The sequence below is a fragment of the Portunus trituberculatus genome, chromosome 48, assembly GCF_017591435.1.
Source record: "Portunus trituberculatus isolate SZX2019 chromosome 48, ASM1759143v1, whole genome shotgun sequence".
Lineage (NCBI taxonomy): Eukaryota > Metazoa > Arthropoda > Malacostraca > Decapoda > Portunidae > Portunus > Portunus trituberculatus.
This window is the reverse complement of record NC_059302.1, coordinates 7,394,439-7,413,966: the sequence shown is the minus strand read 5'-3', so window position 1 is coordinate 7,413,966 and position 19,528 is coordinate 7,394,439. Positions and strand designations below refer to the sequence as shown.

Genomic DNA, 19,528 nt, shown 5'->3' with positions numbered 1-19,528 from the left:
CAATTTAAAACAGATCGTAAATGTCTGCACACTGATTTGGCTTCTATGCGACTAGTAGTGTGTAAGTAGGTGGCGACAGATGGCGTGGGGGGACGCCTGTCACTGTAGTGCGATAAATACATCAATGAGATATCGTCTGAGCCGCCTACGTGAAGCCTACGTACTAGGGTCACTGCCCTTTACCAGAGAGAGAGAGAGAGAGAGAGAGAGAGAGAGAGAGAGAGAGAGAGAGAGAGAGAGAGAGAGAGAGTCACACAATCTGTACTCTATATTCATCATGCATCTGACGCTCCACTACTTCCACTACAGTCTCTGCCTCGCCCTGGCTAACCAAGAAGGGCGAGGGCGAGTAAGAAGAATGAGCCGGGCAGAGCGCCGAGCAGCCAGCAGTCGCCACAGGGCCAACTCTCCCTCGCCACACTCCTCGTAACTCTTAATTAGGGTGACGCGCATGTGACTCCCCCAGCGTGGGTCGAGTGGGGTGTCTCCGCATAACCTGAGGGCGATGACGGGATGTCGGGATGCGAGGCTCTGATCAGGATGGCACGGGGAGGACGACAGGAGGGGAAGGTAAGGCAGGGGAGAGGCTTGGTGATAACAAGGGTGACTCGGCGATTCCTCAGTGATAGATAGGTAGATAGATGATTTAGAACAAGTGTACATTAAGTGATAGATAATGCATGGGTGATTTAATGGTACAAGTGTGTATTTATGTTACCTGTCTCTTCGGAACACTGGATTGCTGTCTTGTCGTATTATTTATGTGCCTTACTTCTGATCACAAGGCGCCTTTTAGAGAGAATTGTAGCCTTAGGGGAGCTTTCAGTTCTTTTTTTTCCCGCAGTGACAAGGTTTTCATTGCATTATATTAAATTCTGTGCTCTGTGTTCCAGGTGTGTTGTGTGTGGAGACGGACGGAGGACCTGCGGCACGCCAACCTCCAGGGGGTGAGTTTTTGTTGCATTTGTTTTGCCTGTAATTTATGTCCTTCGGTATATCATTGTCTGCATGTCCTTGTGCACGAATGTGTTATTTTCATACGTCTTCGTGTGTCCCGCGGGCGCCATCAACCAGCGCAACCAGTAATCGGCGCGGCAGATGAATATTTATTGTGGTGCTGTTGATATTTCATCGCGGGCTTGTGATGCCCACTGTGCCAAATGAAAATAAGATATATGACACGGAGAGCTGTTTAGGTGCAGTGATAGTGATGGGATAAGTAACGGTTTTATGAGGTTCTCATCGCAAGAAGGGGAGAAAACTTGTACACTCATAATAAAATCTCAAAATCGATGTTGTCCTGAAGAACTAACATGTCAAGTATGTAAGGAGCGTCGATGAAGAACACCAACAGTTATGTCCCGTTATTTGTCTCTCTTGGCAACGTATATTTACACATGTTGCTGATTTCTAGCATTGACTTCATTTAGACGCGACACAGGACTGACGCACATCACTTGTTCTCCATGAGTTATACGCGTGAATGATAATAGATGGATCCAGCAGCCTGAACAGACACCCGGACAGGTTGGTGGGTTGTGGTTAGTGTGCTTGGCGAGGCTGTCTGTTTGTCTCCGATAGCGTGAAGACCATCGTTCCTTCTTCACCTTACAGGGAAATGTGGTAAAACGTAAATTGTGTTCTAATGCATGACTAAAGAGAGAGAAATACGAGTGAAAGGAGGAAGTGATCTTTGGGACGGAATCGAGAAAGCATAGAATCGCATTTTTCCCTCCCTTGACATTTTCACTCGAATAACCACATCATCGCCCTCTGTCTCTTGGCGACTCTCCAACCCCGATAACCTCCCGGCGCGGACGTGATTGAGGTGATTTTGGGTTTTACTGAAGAGATTTATGCGCGAGGAGATCTCTTCATATATTAGGTCGGAAATCCGATGAGCGGTGAGATAACTGGTCGTGTTTATTTATCTAGGCGTAAACATGTGTGTTGGTGAGGGAGGAGGATTGTGTGAGGGTGAAGAGATGCTGCTGGAAGTGCTAAAAATCGAACCCTTGCAACTCATGATATAAATTAGGTTTCGTGATTGATTTCATGCACAGCTGTGGCGTTTTTTTTTTTTTTATTAAGTACTGATCGACACGCACATGCACACACACACACACACACACACACACACACACACACACACACACACACACACACACACACACACACACACACACACACACACACACTCACTCTCTCTCTCTCTCTCTCTCTCTCTCTCTCTCTCTCTCTCTCTCTCTCTCTCTCTCTCTCTCTCTCTCTCTCTCTCTCTCTCTCTCTCTCTCTCTCACACACACACACACACACACAGGACCTGTACGATATTAAACAAGACAACATCGTAAGCTCCGGAGTTCACTTAATAAAACTAAATTTAGCCTCTCAGGGGAATCACCAGTACAAAAAGCACCATGAGTCAGCTAATTCAGGAGCAAATAGGAATAAACAACCCAACATAATGTCTTGTGTCGCTTTCACTTCGAGTTGTGAGTCAGATGTAAGCTTCTTTCTTTTTTTTATTATAGTAGTCTCTTATATCAGATACTGTGGAATTTTTGATAAGAGAGAGAGAGAGAGAGAGAGAGAGAGAGAGAGAGAGAGAGAGAGAGAGAGAGAGAGAATTCTGATGAATTGACGAAAAGCTGAATAAAAGAAAAAGAAGAAGGAATGATGAATTAAGAAAATAATGTAGCATATACACCATTTCCTATGATTCTTTTTCCTCTCTCATTCATGCTTTCGTCTCTCTCTCTCTCTCTCTCTCTCTCTCTCTCTCTCTCTCTCTCTCTCTCTCACCACCCGGAACATGCCCCTTCCCACCGTGCATAATGAAGTCCAGATAGCGCCACGCTGAGTCCGGCAAGCCAGCGGTGCGAGGGAGCATCTAGGACGTGTATCAGAGCAGGGGGAGGTGGTGGACGGCACTTGAGAACGCCCTCGTCAGCAGTGTTATCAGCAATATAAATACGCCTGGAGGAGCTGACGAAGGGACCTGGCGAGGGAGTGACGGAGAATGGCGAGAGTTGACGAAACTGATGTATAGAGGAGCTTTGACGAAAGAAGTGGTGAAAGGTGCTGTACTTTACGGAAGAAGTAGGTGCCGTTGAAGCTGACTGAGGAATTGGCGGTGATTTTGCTGCAGGAAGGAGAGACTGATAGTAAATTTGACGTAGGGACTGGTGACAGGAAGAAGTAGGTGACGGAGGAGATGATAGAGGAACTGGCTGGCGGTGATTCTACCGCAATAAGGAGAAAGTGAGTGATGGTTTGACGTCATAAAAAGCGACAGAGGGGCTGGACTGGAGGAAGGGACTGAGTGTAAGTTTGAAAAGAGAGTTTGATGGAAGGGTTCTCGCATTCACTCGCTACCTTCCATGTCCCCATAAATATAATATGAGGAAATTGTTGGAGCAGCAAGCCCTCGAGGGGACGGTGACTAATTGTTTTCCTCGTCGAGTGGGGAAATGCTGAGGTTTAGGAGGAAAACATGGCGCTGTAGTTACTAGGGTGGTGGTGATGGTGGTGGTGGTGGTGGTATTGGAATTGATGGTGTTGCATGCCGTCGTGGCAGATGTGTGGCGTCTAGGTGGTGATGATGGAAGCCAGTGGTGGTGGTAGTGATGATGGTGGTGATAGGTAACCAGACTCCCTTATCAACCTTCTCAGCTTGTAGGTATCGAATATAAGGTCAACCTGTACTCTCCCCTCGCCCTTTCTTCACTTTATCATGCAGAGGTCGGTGAGGGAAAGCAAATATGATATAAATCATTTCTGACATGTTCTACATATGGTGTATTTGTGTTGCGAGACTGGATATTTCAATCAGACATCGACTGGTGAACGTTCTCCTCCATTCTCAAGTGTTGGAGGAAATTCTCAGAAATGAAGAATGTGAAGAATGACTTGAAGGAAACTCAGATATTTCCCGAACCCAACTGTTTGTGTCCGTCCTCCTCCCGCCGGACAGAGGACGTGTTGCGGTGGACAGTAAGAGCATTTCAGCGCGAGGATTAGGGTAACAAACTAGGCTATTAATTAACACGGAAGGATGGAAGGGACAGCTCACCGTCAAACGTGCCACACCAGCTGCTTGTCCCGTTAGTCCATATCCTCAAACATTTTGGTACTTTATCTTATATTTTAACAAACTTTTGAAGTGTGTTTGTGTGACTTTGATATCAGTTTGACAATTATGCACTAGCGGAAGTAATTAATGTTATGAAAATTCAATATCTCATCTTTGTTGCCTTTAAACCCTTCAGTACTGGAACACATTTTTATCTCGAGATTTGTGTACGGTTAGACCATTTTATTGACATTAGCAAGGGTCTATAGAGGTGAAAATATTAATGGCAAAAGTCTTCACTATTTCAATCCTCTACATGAGTTTCTGAAGTTGTATAAAATTACCGAATAGTAAGCAGAACGAATATGAAAACACTTTATGGTACTGAAGGGGTTAAAAATAATTTCTGAGAAAAAAATAGAGCTTTTAGAATACAAGTCTGCGATACATAGACTCCCAGGTACCCTCGACCTCAGAAGCAAAGGCTGTAGTGAAGGACGCGACCTAAGGAATGTTGGTGGCTGCTTCCCACTCCTCGCGGCCTGGAGGGACTGGGGATGCAAAGTGTTGCCTGTGTGTCTGTATGGAATGTTTTACCTGCTGCCTAATATAGCGGGCGTATCTCTTCCCAGGACTGTCGTACATGAGTCGTGTACTGATAGGGATGACAGCTGACTGCTCACCGCGTGCGAGACTGCTAATATGGCCAGGGAGGATTGGTGTTGCAGATTAATTTAGTTTATTGCTGTCTGTTATTATTATTATTATTATTATTATTATTATTATTATTATTATTATTATTATTGTTGTTTTCTCTCACTATCATTGATTAACTGTTGTTTGGTTGGTTATGTGACTCTGTGTACGTGTGTGCGTGTGTGTGTGCGTCTGACTTTTCTCTGTACAGTATATTCGCCCCATGAATGTGTTTACACCAATGATTTATGAACAGAAATATATCAGACGCACCTCAAGTAGATACATAAAAACGAAGCACCAGCATATCGTCTCCTTGGTACATTACGCACCACACAGTCAAGCTTGGTGAGTCAGACCGCTGCTTGCCTGTCCACCACCACCATCACCAACACCGCCAATACCTCACTCCTCGTTTTTTTTTGCTCCACATTCTGCCCTGGAAGACGACGAGGATTTATGTGTGCGCTGTAGGATCAAAAAGACAGTTAAGTTATTCATGTACTTGATGACAAGGGTGCGAGGAGGCAGGCAGGGGGATAGAGTAAGAGAGGGAGATAGAGAGGGTGGAGGAGACGCTGAGAGGAACGAGGTGAGAGAAGGTGTGGTGAAGGAAAGGTGGAAGTGATGAAGGGTGTGAGTTGGCGGTCTTAGGGGACTCAGGTTACATGTGACCTGAGTTAAGTGACCCTTACACACACACACACACACACACACACACACACACACACACACACACACACACACACACACACACACACACGCTGAGGTTAAAAGCATTCCTCTCCATAAAGCGTCAATCTAACGAACGACAGCTGGAGATAAGCAGATAAAAAGGTTAATGAAGCAGGTACTCGAGACATGCCAATGCACACTCATTTGTTTAGTCCATATATTAAAACGTGCACGATAGATAATACTCTCTCTCTCTCTCTCTCTCTCTCTCTCTCTCTCTCTCTCTCTCTCTCTCTCTCTCTCTCTCTCTCTCTCTCTCTCTCTCTCTCTCTCTTACCTGCGGGTGCCGGGCTTGTTTTCATTAGCACAGGTGTGTCTCGAGAGAAATAGGACTCGTCGGTCGAGAGTTTGGCGTTCCGCTCCTGATTGGTGGACGAAAAACGTGTAGTGGTAAGAGAGAGAGAGAGAGAGAGAGAGAGAGAGAGAGACTTATAGATATTATCCTCATCGACGAACCTTCTCTCTCTCTTCTAGCATCGACTCTATATTCCCCTCCTCCTCCTCCTCCTCCTCCTCCTCCTCCTCCTCCTCCTCCTCCTCCTCCTCTTCCTCATCTTCTTCCTCCTCTTCCTCATCTTCCTCCTCCCAGCATCCCACCTTGAACCTCTCCTGTAGAAGTCTCACCTTGACGCTAAATATATCTCACTAGCGATAAAATACACTTGGCCAGTGGAGGAGGAAAGTGGCCGGAGTCAAAACAAGTCCATTATCAACATTACTCACATTTGTACAGGCGGGAATAACACGGCGGCCGGCACAGAGGGAGGGGAAGGATGGGAGGATGGGAGGAGGGGGGTGTGTACAAGGAATTTACGTGAGGATGGAGTAGGTTTGAGATTGAGCTTGTTAGTGTGATAGTGAAGGTGTGTTTGTTGTGTGATTGTGTGTTGGTGTTTTTGTATCTTTTTTTCTCTTTTTTGTATTGTTTTTTTTTTTTCTTTTTGGTGCTGAAGTGATTATTTTTCTTTTTTCTTTTTTTTTCTGTGGGATGTTGTCTATTTTGCTAGTTGGGTATGGAAGTTTCGGTGTTTTTTTTTTTTTTTTAACATATTTTCTTTTTTTCTTATACCTTTTTATTTGTTTTTGCGGAGTGGTTTTCTCTGCTTTTTTTTCCTTATTTGTTTGCGTGTTTTTTTTCTAGTAGCATTAGGGCACTCACACACACACACACACACACACACACACACACACACACACACACACACACACACACACCTCCCACTTCACACACTCCCATAAACTTAGATATCATCCACTTTCGATGTGCTACTGCCAACCACCCCACCCCTCTCTCTCTCTCTCTCTCTCTCTCTCTCTCTCTCTCTCTCTCTCTCTCTCTCTCTCTCTCTCTCTCTCTCTCTCTCTCTCTCTCTCTCTCTCTCTCTCTCTCTCTCTCTCTCTCAACCTCTCTATTTTTCCGGCTTATCTCTCTCTCTTCACCTGTTATTTTTCATGTTTTCCCGCCTCATTTCTTCTCCAATCCGGCTGCACCTCGTGACCCTCGCCGCACAAGGCATCCCTAAGTGCTTGGCGAGGACGCAGGGTGAGTGGGGCGAGTGTGGGCCCTATACACACTCCACTCAAGACGTATAAGGGACGAGGGAGGGGCGGAGAAGGATAGGGAAGGGCTAGGAAGACAGGAAAAGGGATCGTTTGCACTATTTACTCTCACTGTCCCTTGCGTGTGTATAGGTAAAGGTGGGTTAGGATTGTGCCTGGAATTAAGTAGGGCAGGTAAGAACATACAGAGAGGACAAGCAGCTTCTGTATTGTTCACTTGTTCGTTCTTATGGGGTGTTTGTGGGAGATAAATTTTAAAGTTACGTAGGTTCTGGGTTGAGTCATACTGGGAGTTGACTGGATGGATGTGTAAAGGGAAGTTTGTGTATGAATTGGTGTTTGTAAGGTGTCATTGTGTCTTTAACTGGTGGTCATTGTGTTTGTGTGTGTGTGTGTGTGTGTGTGTGTGTGTGTGTGTGTGTGTGTGTGCAGGCGCTTACTTTCACTTCATATATTTACTAACATCACACTACAACTACTACAACAACTATGGCACACACTAAACTATTTCCTTGACGTCATAGCTGGTCACTAGTTAAAAAGAAAAAGAAAAAAAGCTACACAGATTTATATCCTTCCATTGATCGTAACTTTACCCAACCAACCTCTGGAAAAAAAAAAAAGCCATGAAAGCATTAAGTGATGAAAACGTTGAGCAGAAAATGTTGCGGTGCCATAATTTTCGACGTGACCAAATTTATGAAGGTGCCTGAAAGCGTTGGAGGGTGAGGGACAGAAACAATGGCCGCTCTCTGCTCTCTCACTCTTTTTTTTTCCTCTCTTCTTTTATCTGGTCGTCCCTCTCCTTCCGCCTTTCTATTTCCTTTTACTGCGGTGGGATAAGTAGCGGCGGAATTTCTGTTGTGTTTTCCTCCATTTTTTATCCTCATCTGTTTGTTTTGAAGTTTTAGTGAGTTCGAGGAAAGCTGCAGGAGGCTGGTCGTCTGGGGGAGAGGAGGATGAAGAGCCAAAAGCCAGGGAAAGATGCAAGGGGGGGAACTAAAGTGCACTGGGGAAAGAGAACTGGTGAGGGAGATTTTGAGAGTTACTAGTGGAGGACTGAAGAGATAGTTACAAGGAGGGGAAAAAGGGTACGGAGGATTCTGTGGGGAGTAACTGGTGAAGGAATGAAGTGTTAGTGCAAGGTAAAGGAGGGAAAGGAAGTGTCGAAGTAGAAGGTTACTCGTGAAGGAGGGATGGGGTAGATGCAAGGGTCTGAAGCAGGTGATTCGGGAAGCAGTATTGAAGGAAGAGAAATTGGGGCAAAGAAGATTTTAGAATAGTACTGGAGGGAAAGTAAAGATGGGGAGGAGAGGAAGAAGAGATGTAAGGGGCCACTTGCAAGAACTGTATGGAATAGGCACTAAGGAGAGGGAAACTAGAGGAGGAAAAGGAGGAGAAAATTAAGGATGTTGAAAGGATAAGGATGAAAGAGGAAAAATGGGTAAGGATAATAAGGAAATAAAGGAACGTCTTTCAGTAATAAAAGCGATGGAGAAAGTATGAGGACCAGGAGAAGGACCAGAAAGAGGAAATAAAGGGATATGTTGAAGGGATAAGGCTGAGGGAGAAGGTAAGACCAAGAGTGAAGGTGGAAGGTAAAGACCAAACGCTTCTCTTGCCAAAGGGACGAAAGGAAGAAAAATCAGGGGCATAAAAGGTGACGGGGAAAGAACAGAGGAACTACACACTAGACGGAATCGTAATGAAAATGTCAAGATTCGTTTCTTTCTTGTGTCACATTGTTGTTGTTGCTACTCCAATGTTGGTGTTGGTAGAGGTGGGGGTGGTGGGGGTGACTTTTTTATGGTGTTTTTCTTTTTTTCCAGTTGGGATCCTCGTGGGAATTCTGTTTGTGGTGCGTTTTGAGATGAGGGTCATTTTGTCATCGGTTCACCAGTGATGGTTGTGACGGCCGTGGGTTGTGACGGCTAAAAAATATATATACGTATCCGGGGTGTGAATGGTGCGGGCATAACAGTTATATATGTGACCTGTCGGTGCCTTTGACGTGTGTGGATGTTTTATAAAGTGAAAAGATTATCTGTTTTGACAGGGCGTAGGTTTTTTTTACAGGAGTCGTGGTGGTGATGGTGGTGGTAGTAGTAGTGGTAGCTGTAGTGGTAGTGGTGGTGGCGGTGACGATAACATCAAGGCCTTTACGCTAACACACACACACACACACACACACACACACACACACACACACACACACACACACACCGAAGGGGAAAAAATCAAGGAAATAGAATTGATAGAAACGGAAAGCGAAAAAGTCCCACCAACTTCCAAAACTCATCCAACAGTGTCCGGTTTTTGTTCTCTCCGCCTAGCTCCCTCCATTCTCTCCCTCTCCACCTTTCTTCCCCCATTCTGTCTTTCCTTCCTCATCCCCACCTCCCTTCAGCCCCTCCTACTCTCCCTCCACCTGACGTGTAAATCTTCCCTAAAACTGAGGGAGTCGAGAATTTGTTCCCTGTCGCCGTTGGGAAGTGCAAAGAGAGAAAGAGAAGAGAAAGAGAGGAGAAATAGTAGTGGAGGAAAGGAAGAAAGGGAGAGGATACAAGAGGAAAGAGTAGGAATAGGAACAGCGAGAAGAGAGAGCAACAGAGAGAGAATTGCTCACCAATCTTTGACACAATTGACCATAACAGTTCCCACTCCTCACCCTGATACTCACTAATTGGTTTAAAAGTGAGAGTTGAATTCGAGCAAAGTTTTACCGTTTTCATTAACACCACGATTAATTGGTGCATTGACTAGTTTAAGGAGCCACTATAACATATCAACAGCTGCATAGGTAGGTAATTTGGTCAAGGAAACTCAACTTTGCATCATGAAGAAGAAAAAAAACTATATTTAGATAACTCTGTTCGACTTTATATATATATATATATATATATATATATATATATATATATATATATATATATATATATATATATATATATATATATATATATATATATATATATATATATATATATATATATATATATATATATATATATATATATATATATATATATCCTTCGCCAAGTAAGAGAACACAGTAAAACAACTTTCCTCTTCGCTACATTAGATTTCAACTTTGCAAATAAGGGAACAATAGAAACATTTCCTTTATCGCACGCACGCTTCTAAAATTCATAGGTGGAGGCACTGCAGCGATACGAATCTTACGTGATGCAAAATAACAGCGTAGCGTTTTCATGAATTTTCCCAATCTAAGCAACACAACATCAATCCGGTAAGGTACAATCTGCGAGGGACACCGCGAGCCTTGAACACAGTGATTTAGTGAGGACTAGACGAGGTGGTGATGGATGGCGAGGAAGATGGACAGATACCCAGTAACCGAGGAAGAGCTGGAGGCAAGAGGCGGGGAAGAGCAGGAGAGGCGGCTAATGCAGGAGTGTATCTCGGAACATGTAGTGGGAGGAAAGGGCGGACAGGGAGGATGGTTGAAAGGTCAGTCCTTCCCAAAGCCATCAGGCGACATAACAGGGTGACAGGACACAGAGACACACCCAAAAACGTCCCCAGCAAGGGTGTCCTCCATTCCCATGTTCCTCTTGCCTCTAATGGATCTGTCTAATAAAACGGAGGCACGAGAGGCGCTTCCCTTTTGTTTAACCAAAGTGGCGGGAAGTAAAGTCGTGTTCCTGAGAATCTACGGTCGTGTGGGAGTGAGTGGGCAGATGAGAGTGAATATGGTGAATATGCGAGAGTAGCAGACGGTGTAGTAATGGGAGAGGTTATCTTGGTTGTAGTGGGTCACAGTGTAAAGGGGTAGTTGATAGGTATGGGAGGGTATAAAGGGGAGAAAGTACTGGAGGATGATGGGAGTGTGTGATGTGGTGTGTAGATGCAGAACGTGTCATGTATGAAAGTGCACGCCAAGATAGGAATCCATGTAGAGATGTAGAAGTCACTGAAGGATGAGAGAAAGTATTATAGTGTATAAGATGGATATCGTGCATAGGAAATAAAAAAAAAAAACGATACAAAAATATAGAATAGTCACCAAACACACAAATAAAGAGACAGTGTATTAAGGAAACTCTCAACCGTGCAGACGAGAGAGGACACTCATAATAGTCTTGCACATTATGAATACTAAATGTGTGTCGCTCCCTTATACGGCTGTTTACGGCAGGAGAGGAAGCGTGCATTCTTTTAGCTCATTTCATTTTCACGTGTATAACTTTCAGTCGCACCTCTCATATGAATGCTTTCCCTCTCTCGTATTCCCCTTTGCTATCTGTTTCTTCTGATTTCTCTTCCTTTTTGGGTCCCTTTCCTGCCTTTGCTTCCACACGCGTCCAAGTTCCATTAAAGCCTCTGGTCCCTCCTCCTCCTCCTCCTCCTCCTCCTCCTCCTCCTCCTCCTCCTCCTCCTCCTCCTCCTCCTCCTCTTCCACTTCCCCTGCTTTCCTCCCCCTTCTGTTATCCACTCATCCCATCCTGACACGCTCATTAATCTCACCATCCATCATCCTTTCTCTCACCTTTCATTTATTTTCTCTGTACCCTTTCTCTTTTCCAGCCATTCATCTAATTTTTACTTTAATTCCATTCAGTTTTCCTTCACTCTCCACTTCCTTTCTGTCTAACTACTCTCACTTCACGTCTCTCCTGCAGTTTTTATTTTCCTCACTTAATCTCTGTTCCTACCCATCCATCTCATCTCCCCTCACACCCACAAAACCCCTCCCTCTCAACTTTCCACCACTCACCACTGCACAAGCCTCCTGCCACTGAGCAGCACCCACCATCGACCTTCTCTTACGTATCCTGCTTAGGCATGGTGACCGTGGTGGTCCCGGCGCCACCCTCAGTGCCTCGCCTACCCCAGCGCTCCTCCCGTGTGGTCGCCCGGTGTTCCCCAAGGCGACTGTTCACGCTTCATCTAATTGAACGGCGAGAAAGACGAAGTGTTTTTCACACCCTGGATTAGACGTTGGGTAAGATTTAAAGAACCGAACAAGTGAGAGAGAGAGAGAGAGAGAGAGAGAGAGAGAGAGAGAGAGAGAGAGAGAGAGAGAGAGAGAATAAGGATACTGGAGGCCTGGAAAGAGAGAAGTGTGGGAGGACAAGACGGTCGAGATCAATCCTCGGAGTTAATTGGTGTGTCCTGAGGAACACGCCGCCGTAGTGGCCACTGGCAGGTTTATACCCGACGAGGCTCTCTCCGCTGCTGCTCCTTCTCTTCCTGCTCATTCAGTCCCTCCTTTTCTTGCTCTTTTTTCCCAGACTGACCTTGCCTTCTTCTTATCCTGCTCCTCTGGCCGTGTCTTCCTTGTGTACTTGATGTTCCAGGTGTCTCCCTCTCGCCTCGGATTCACTCATTACCGTCCTTACGCAGTCATTCCAGTCTTCCTCGCTGCCTTGGTCTGTCACTCTGCCTCGTTGCACAAGACTTCCAGGACGTATGTCAGTTGGTGGCCTCTCTGTCCCCTCAGCTCTCTCTCCGGCTCTCACTCTTTCTCTCTGCTCACTTCTGCTGCAGCTTCTCACACTCCTCAATCTACCGCCTTTGCCTCCGAACCATAAGTCATTGCGTAATGGATGGCCACTATTTGTTTCTTGGAGACTGTGGGATGATTAGACGATGAAACACGCTTGTAAATCACCTCTTTAGAAAGTCTTCATCACGAGGCCGCTTGTGATTGGTCAGCAACGGTGGTCCGGGCAGAGCGCCGCCAGCACTGGTAGTTAAGCAGCGCCCGGCCATCAGAGAGGCGGCTGGCCACACCCCTCGTCCGGATTTACGAGACAATCGGATGTTTTGGAGGTTGAGTTCTGATGCTCGTTTGTTTTGGGAGATAAACGCCTGTAATCTCACCAGAAGTGCCTCCCCAGCTCATAAATCCAGTGGGTATATAACTTTGCTTTCTTTTAAACTCCACGACGGCAGAAGAAACGGAAAATTAGTACCCGCATGTAGCAGAAACAATGGGAAGACAAACAAACATGAGTATTTGCAAGTTTTCCATTAAGCAAGTTAGGGGAACAGAGAGAGAGAGAGAGAGAGAGAGAGAGATGGTTCTCCACTGAGAGCAAATGTGCGTTCTTTTAATTACACAAAATTAACACATTGGATGCCACCCTACACATCTCTCTCTCTCTCTCTCTCTCTCTCTCTCTCTCTCTCTCTCTCTCTCTCTCTCTCTCTCTCTCATGTCTCAGAAAGATGTGGGTGCCTCACTAACCCACAATTGCAGGGTCAATTTGCCTTCACGGAGAAAAATGCAGCGTGTTATGGAGTCAGTTATTAGAAGGACGCGCATGATACTGTCCAGAAATTTATGGTTACAGTAGCAAACCATCTCTCTCTCTCTCTCTCTCTCTCTCTCTCTCTCTCTCTCTCTCTCTCTCTCTCTCTCTCTCTCTCTCTCTCTCTCTCTCTCTCTCTCTCTCTCTCTCTCTCTCTCTCTCTCTCTCTCTCAAGCGGTAAACCAGAATGCCAGTTAGATGTGTATTTGTGTGCGTTGCAGAGAGAGAGAGAGAGAGAGAGAGAGAGAGAGAGAGAGAGAGGGAGGCGAGCCCGCTGGGAACGCAGTGTAATTATTACCCTCGGAGTTCATCATTCATTCTTCTCATGATAGTCTTTTGGCGAAATATAGTGACTAGAAACATAGTGTACTCTCTCTCTCTCTCTCTCTCTCTCTCTCTCTCTCTCTCTCTCTCTCTCTCTCTCTCTCTCTCTCTCTCTGTGAATGTGTGTGTGTGTGTGTGTGTGTGTGTGTGTGTGTGTGTGTGTGTGTGTGTGTGTGTGTGTGTGTGTGTGTGTGTGTGTGTATGTGTGTGCGCGTGTGTGTGTGTATGTACATGTCCCTTTTAAAATGACGTGACGTGTGTTCAGCTGTAGGTCATGTGTGTGTGTGTGTGTGTGTGTGTGTGTGTGTGTGTGTGTGTGTGTGTGTGTGCGTGCGTGTGCAAGAGGTGTAGTTTACGATGCTTTGTAGTCAGCTGCATATGCATTGTTTAAATTAACTTAACCAATGCGGGGTTTGTGGCGTCTCGAAATGGATGTTGTGTTTGGGGATGAGGGAGCCTTTGTTGCCCAAATGGTACACCGAAAGAAAATGGAAGTGGCACGAGGAGGCAGGAACAGGATGGAAGGATGAGGAAAAGAATGCGATTAGGTAGTGCCAGTATATGTACAAAGGGATAAGAGAAGGATGAAGGAAAAGACAGAGGAATCGAAGGAGGAGGAGGAGGAGGAGGAGGAGGAGGAGGAGGAGGAGGAGGAGGAGGAGGAGGAGGAGGAGGAGGAGGAGGAGGAAAAAGATAAGGGGGAAAAGGACGAGGAGAAGAAGGAGAAAAGGTAAGGTGTGGCAGATACACATCACTCCCCACCTCTCTCTCTCTCTCTCTCTCTCTCTCTCTCTCTCTCTCTCTCTCTCTCTCTCTCTCTCTCTCTCTCTCTCTCTCTCTCTCTCTCTCTCTCCCGTCACCACTGTCAACACCCGTCAAGATGTACAAGTGACAGAATACGACCCTGCCCCCCACCTCGCCACAAGGAATCTGGTCCCAAAACACACCTAAGGCAGCTTAATATTCACTCGGATTTCAGTACTTTCCTCTGAGTATTTGGTATGCTAATTTATGCATATTAGGCGCTGATTCAAGCTCTTTCCTGCTCCTCCTCTTCCACCTCTTCCTGCCTGTATTCTCCCCCACCCTTCCTCCTCGTCCTCGTCTTCTTCCTCCTCTTCCTCCTCCTCTTCTTCTTCCTCCTCCTCCCGCTGAGTGATGAATTTGAGTTTTAAGACGAGTGTTGGCTCAAGTCGGCCCTCAGGTCTCGGCTGGAGTACTTGAAGGAGATGTATGCAAAATATTACGCTTCTCGGAGACCGTCAAGATGCATAATGAACTTGGCTGTGGAAAGAGTGGTCGGTTTTCTGGGGTCCTTGTACATTAAAATCATTGGGTAAATATTTGGGTTTCATCATTCCTTGTCATTATATAAAGTTGCGTAAGATGGTAGGGCCTTTCCTTGTTGACTACTGCTTTGACTACTGCTGTTGGTTCTTCTAATGTTACTGCTACTACTACTACTACTGCTACTACTACTACTACTACTACTACTGCTTATACTACTACTACTGCTTATACTACTACTACTGCTTGTCATTATATAAAGTTACGTTAGGTGGCGTGTTCTTGCCTTGCTCACTACTGCTTTTACTACTACTGCTGGTTTTTTTACTCTTTTATTACTGCTACTACTACTACTACTACTACTACTACTACTACTACTACTGCTACTACTACTACGACTAAGACCACCAAACTTTTCAGTGTTTAAGGAGCTGTACCTAAAACAAAAACTAGTGAAAAAAAAAATGCTCACCTAGAGTACTAAAGAAAACTACCACCACCACCACTACTCCCACAACCATCACCACTAACATCAAGATCAACAACTAATGTAACTTTACTCTCTGCACTTTAATTACACGTCATACCCTTATAGCGTCTAATATCCAGTAGCCCACAACACTGAAGTTAATCTATTGCTCCTCCTTGTGGCAGCGGCGCCGAACTGCTGGTGGTGGTGGTGAATTTTAGTATACAAGTAACAAACAATTTACATTATGGCATAAACTCATCTGGCAGCTTGGCCCAAAACCCTGAAGATGCATCACAGACTTTCCTTCAACCATGCCAGGAGGAGGAGGAGGAGGAGGAGGAGGTGGTGGTGGTGGTGGTTGGGAGAGAGCTGGAGGTTGCAAAGGAGTTTCATGATGAAGATAGAGGAAGAGAGAACTTAATATGGAGAATGTTGAAAGGAATATTTGGATGATGGAAGTCTGGTGGTACACATCTTGGATTCTACGAAGAGAGAGAGAGAGAGAGAGAGAGAGAGAGAGAGAGAGAGAGAGAGAGAGAGAGAGAGTGTACGTATGTGTATGTGTTCATCTGTGTATGACAGACGAACAGACAGGTAAACAGAGGCACATACATAATCAACCCACACAGACCAGACCTGTTGGCCGCATTAGGTGGTTTGCCTTAACAGCGAGAGAGGTAAAAGGAAAAAAAACATTAAAGTGACATGAGGTTCAATAAATGCCTGGCTGGATGCTTCATTCCGGGATGTGATGGTCGAGTTTATTTTTGAACGAGTTTATTGCGCGGCGCAGCACGACCATAGTTGAAGTTTATTTTACTCTCTAATGACAATACCGAGAGAGAGAGAGAGAGAGAGAGAGAGAGAGAGAGAGAGAGAGGTGGTGGAGAAGAAGCAAAAAAAGGGCAGACAAACAGACAGTTGATGGATGAATTGATTTTTTTACGTCACCGGAACTCTGCGTTCAAGTTTCTCCATCGTCATCATTCTCGTCACTTTCATCATAACATTTCCCTCCCTCAGTCCCTCGTTCCTCCTTCCTCATGCCTCCTCTCCCTTCCTCACTTTGGCATGCCGAGGAAGGGAAGAAGTGGAGGGAGAGATTATTTTTTTTTCAGGGAAGAGGAATAAAAAAAGGGAGAGAAAGAAGAGAGGCCGAGTGAAAGAGTTAAATGGAAAGATGATAGGAGATAGAGATTTCTTTGAGAGGAGGAAGAGGAGGAGGAGGATCAGAAGGCGGAGAGGGAGATGGTGGTGGTGATTGTGGAGGATAAGGAAGGCGAAGGAAGCAGGAGAGGTTTGGAGAGGGAAAGAGGGAGAGAGAGGGAAATACCAGGAAGTTAGGAGGGAGGGAAGGAAGACAGGAAAGGAAAAAGAAACATTGGAAAAATTTTAATTAACAATACCACCACAACTACCACCACCAGATCTGTTGTCTTTTAATACTGGAAGCGAAGGATTTATAGCGCGTTTTTATAATAGAACTCAAGGGAATGAGGAAGGGGCGGTGAGTCACTCTCAAGGGTTTGTACTGCTACAGATCTGAGTCACTTGCAAGCTGCTGGGAAGGATGAGGCCACTTGTATTATCAACTCGAGTGCTTTCTTAGGTCACTCATGCTTTGATATCTATCCCTCATACCCTCTCTCTCTCTCTCTCTCTCTCTCTCTCTCTCTCTCTCTCTCTCTCTCTCTCTCTCTCTCTCTCTCTCTCTCCACAGTATTTGGTAGAAACAACACTTCTTTACAGCACTTAAGGTGAAAACTACACTAAAACCATATTGCTTTTATTACTTACTGTATATAACGTAAGCATTCATTGTAACCTTGGTGACGGTAATGCCAAGTGGCGCTGTGGTGTTGTGGCGGATCTTGCGCTAGTTATTATGACCATGATGTTGTTCCCGTAACAGTATGACAGCATTTATCCTCTATTTGGCAGAGATTAAAGCAAAGATTACCGTAAAAGAGACGCTGGAGAGTGTGGTTGACTGTGTTTTTAGAGGCTGTGGTGATGGTAGGGCTGCGGTGGTGGTAATGTTAGTGGTGGTCATGGTGGTGATGGTGGTGATGGTAATGGTTGCCGGGAGGGAGACAGGGAGGGAGGGAAGCTTGCCGAGGGAGAGGGGAGCGGCTCATCCAATCACCGAGCGGCTGTCAATTAACTGGTCTTTTAATGCAGCACAACAGACGAGGCGCCAATTAGACGCAACTCCCAATGAAGAATGGGTCTTTGCCACGCTCACCAGGGGGCGCCGTACTCTGAAATGGAGCTGGATTCTCACCTTTAGGAACGACAAGGATATCACTCTTCTTCCCCAATTTTTTCCAGGGGGGGTCGGAGGCGTGGCTGGGGGAGCGAGGTGCGTGTGGGGATCGTGGTGGTACGGAGGGCTGGTGTGGACTGCGGAGTGGTAGAGCGGAATGGAAAGAGGGGACAGTGAGGAAAAAGATAAAGGAGGGGAACAGAGGGACGCTGAAGGTCACAGGTCCCCGGGGTGTCATAAGGAGGCTATTCCACAGTCCTAAATTGACCCCGACGGAATCCTTAACGTGTAAAGTTTCTATCGGTCTATGTGTGTACCGTCTCCTACTCCATTATTTGTTGATTTATCTAGGAAACAAAAAAATAAAGTATAAAACGCTAGCATGACATTCTTCCAACTATACAAATAAACCGCTTATGTTTCCCTATGAATTATATGACGTAAGTGAGAACCAAAGACAGAAAACTGGCTAATGGAATGATGGAACTTTGCGTTAAACTTTGGACATAATTGGAACGACTTAGAATTAGGGTGACAGGAGCTGGAACGCCGGTAAGGGTGAGGAAGGACGGACTGACGGACGGACAAGCGAAGAAGAGGACTGAGATGAGAATGGTGAAAGAAAGAGAAGAGAGGGAAATAGAGTACACACAGGAAGAGGAGTAGGTAGAGAGGGTAGAGGAAAAGAGAAGGGAGGAAGGGAAAGGCTAAATAGGAATATGTGATGAGGCTGAGACGGAGTGAGGGAAGATCCAGGTAGAAGCATTGAGTGGCTGGGCGGGGCAGAGAGAGAGAGAGAGAGAGAGAGAGAGAAAGAGAGAGAGAGAGAGAGAGAGAGGTGAGCCAGAGAAAAGGGAATCAGAGTTAGGTCATTTCAAGTAGACATGCGCAGGTGACTCAGCGAGGGCGGGGTGGCGCTCAGCAAGGTGTGGATGGATGAACGTGGCGGTGGCGGTAGCTGTTCTGAGTCCCAGGTGGGCGAGGGTGACGTAACGGAAGAATGAGGAGCGTGTTAGGGGTGTGGCGGGCCGGAGGATGAGAGACAGAGGGAGAGCAAGAGAGGTAAGGACAACAAGGGTTATAAATCGAGCCATCACATGACGAATGAGGAGCAAGCGAGGGCGGCAAATGTTAGTCTCCTGCGGTCTCCTTCGGTTTATCTTTAAGGTTTTGGGTCTGACTCTCGCTCTTATCGTAGAAGTGTGTGAGAAGGTGAGAGGAGGCGTACGTGGGTAGTAGGTAGACAGAACAGTGGGCAGTGGTGAGGAATGTGTCGGAGTGAGTGAGGGTCAGTAGAGGCGGGGAAGGTAAGGAAAAAATGGTTGGAAGTAGATGGATTAGGAAAGGCTGTGGGTGCGGGGGAGATAAGGGTGGCGTGTGATGGATTGCAGCGCTAATGTAGATAGGCGGAGTTGCACGTGGAATGGTTAATGGGTATTTGTTCATCATAATTCAGCGTCGGAAAAAGCTAAGAGCTTATTGGTTGTTATTCATCTTTTGTCCTTTGTGAAATATGCATAAGTTGCAGAATTAATCTGAGAAGTGATCGAATATATTAAACAAAATAAAAGTGAAAAGAAACATTTTTTTTCGTAGTAGCTTATAAAGAGATGCGAGACTAGAGGCTTTAAAGAAACATTGATTTACTGTTGGTACTGATGAGAAACTTATGTATCGTACAAATGTTTTTTTTTTATGTATTTTTTCGTCCACAACATTCTGGTAATGTAAAATATAAGAAAGGAAGCGACATCATATTAGCTCACTTTGCTGGTTAATAAGGCAAAATGTGTATTACGGAGTGACATAACTATTTATGGGTAACTACAAAGCCG

General features: G+C 45.5%; 1 long non-coding RNA gene across 1 annotated transcript in view; it reads left to right on the top strand.

Annotated features, from left to right (window-relative positions):
• The first annotated feature begins 315 nt into the window (after window positions 1–315).
• Window positions 316–19,528, top strand: part of LOC123498553 — a 64,512-nt gene continuing 45,299 nt past the window's right edge. Inside the window, exons 1-2 of the long non-coding RNA XR_006672710.1 lie at window positions 316–570; window positions 894–947. This is a non-coding gene — a long non-coding RNA (uncharacterized LOC123498553). The remainder of the gene's footprint in view (window positions 571–893; window positions 948–19,528) is intronic.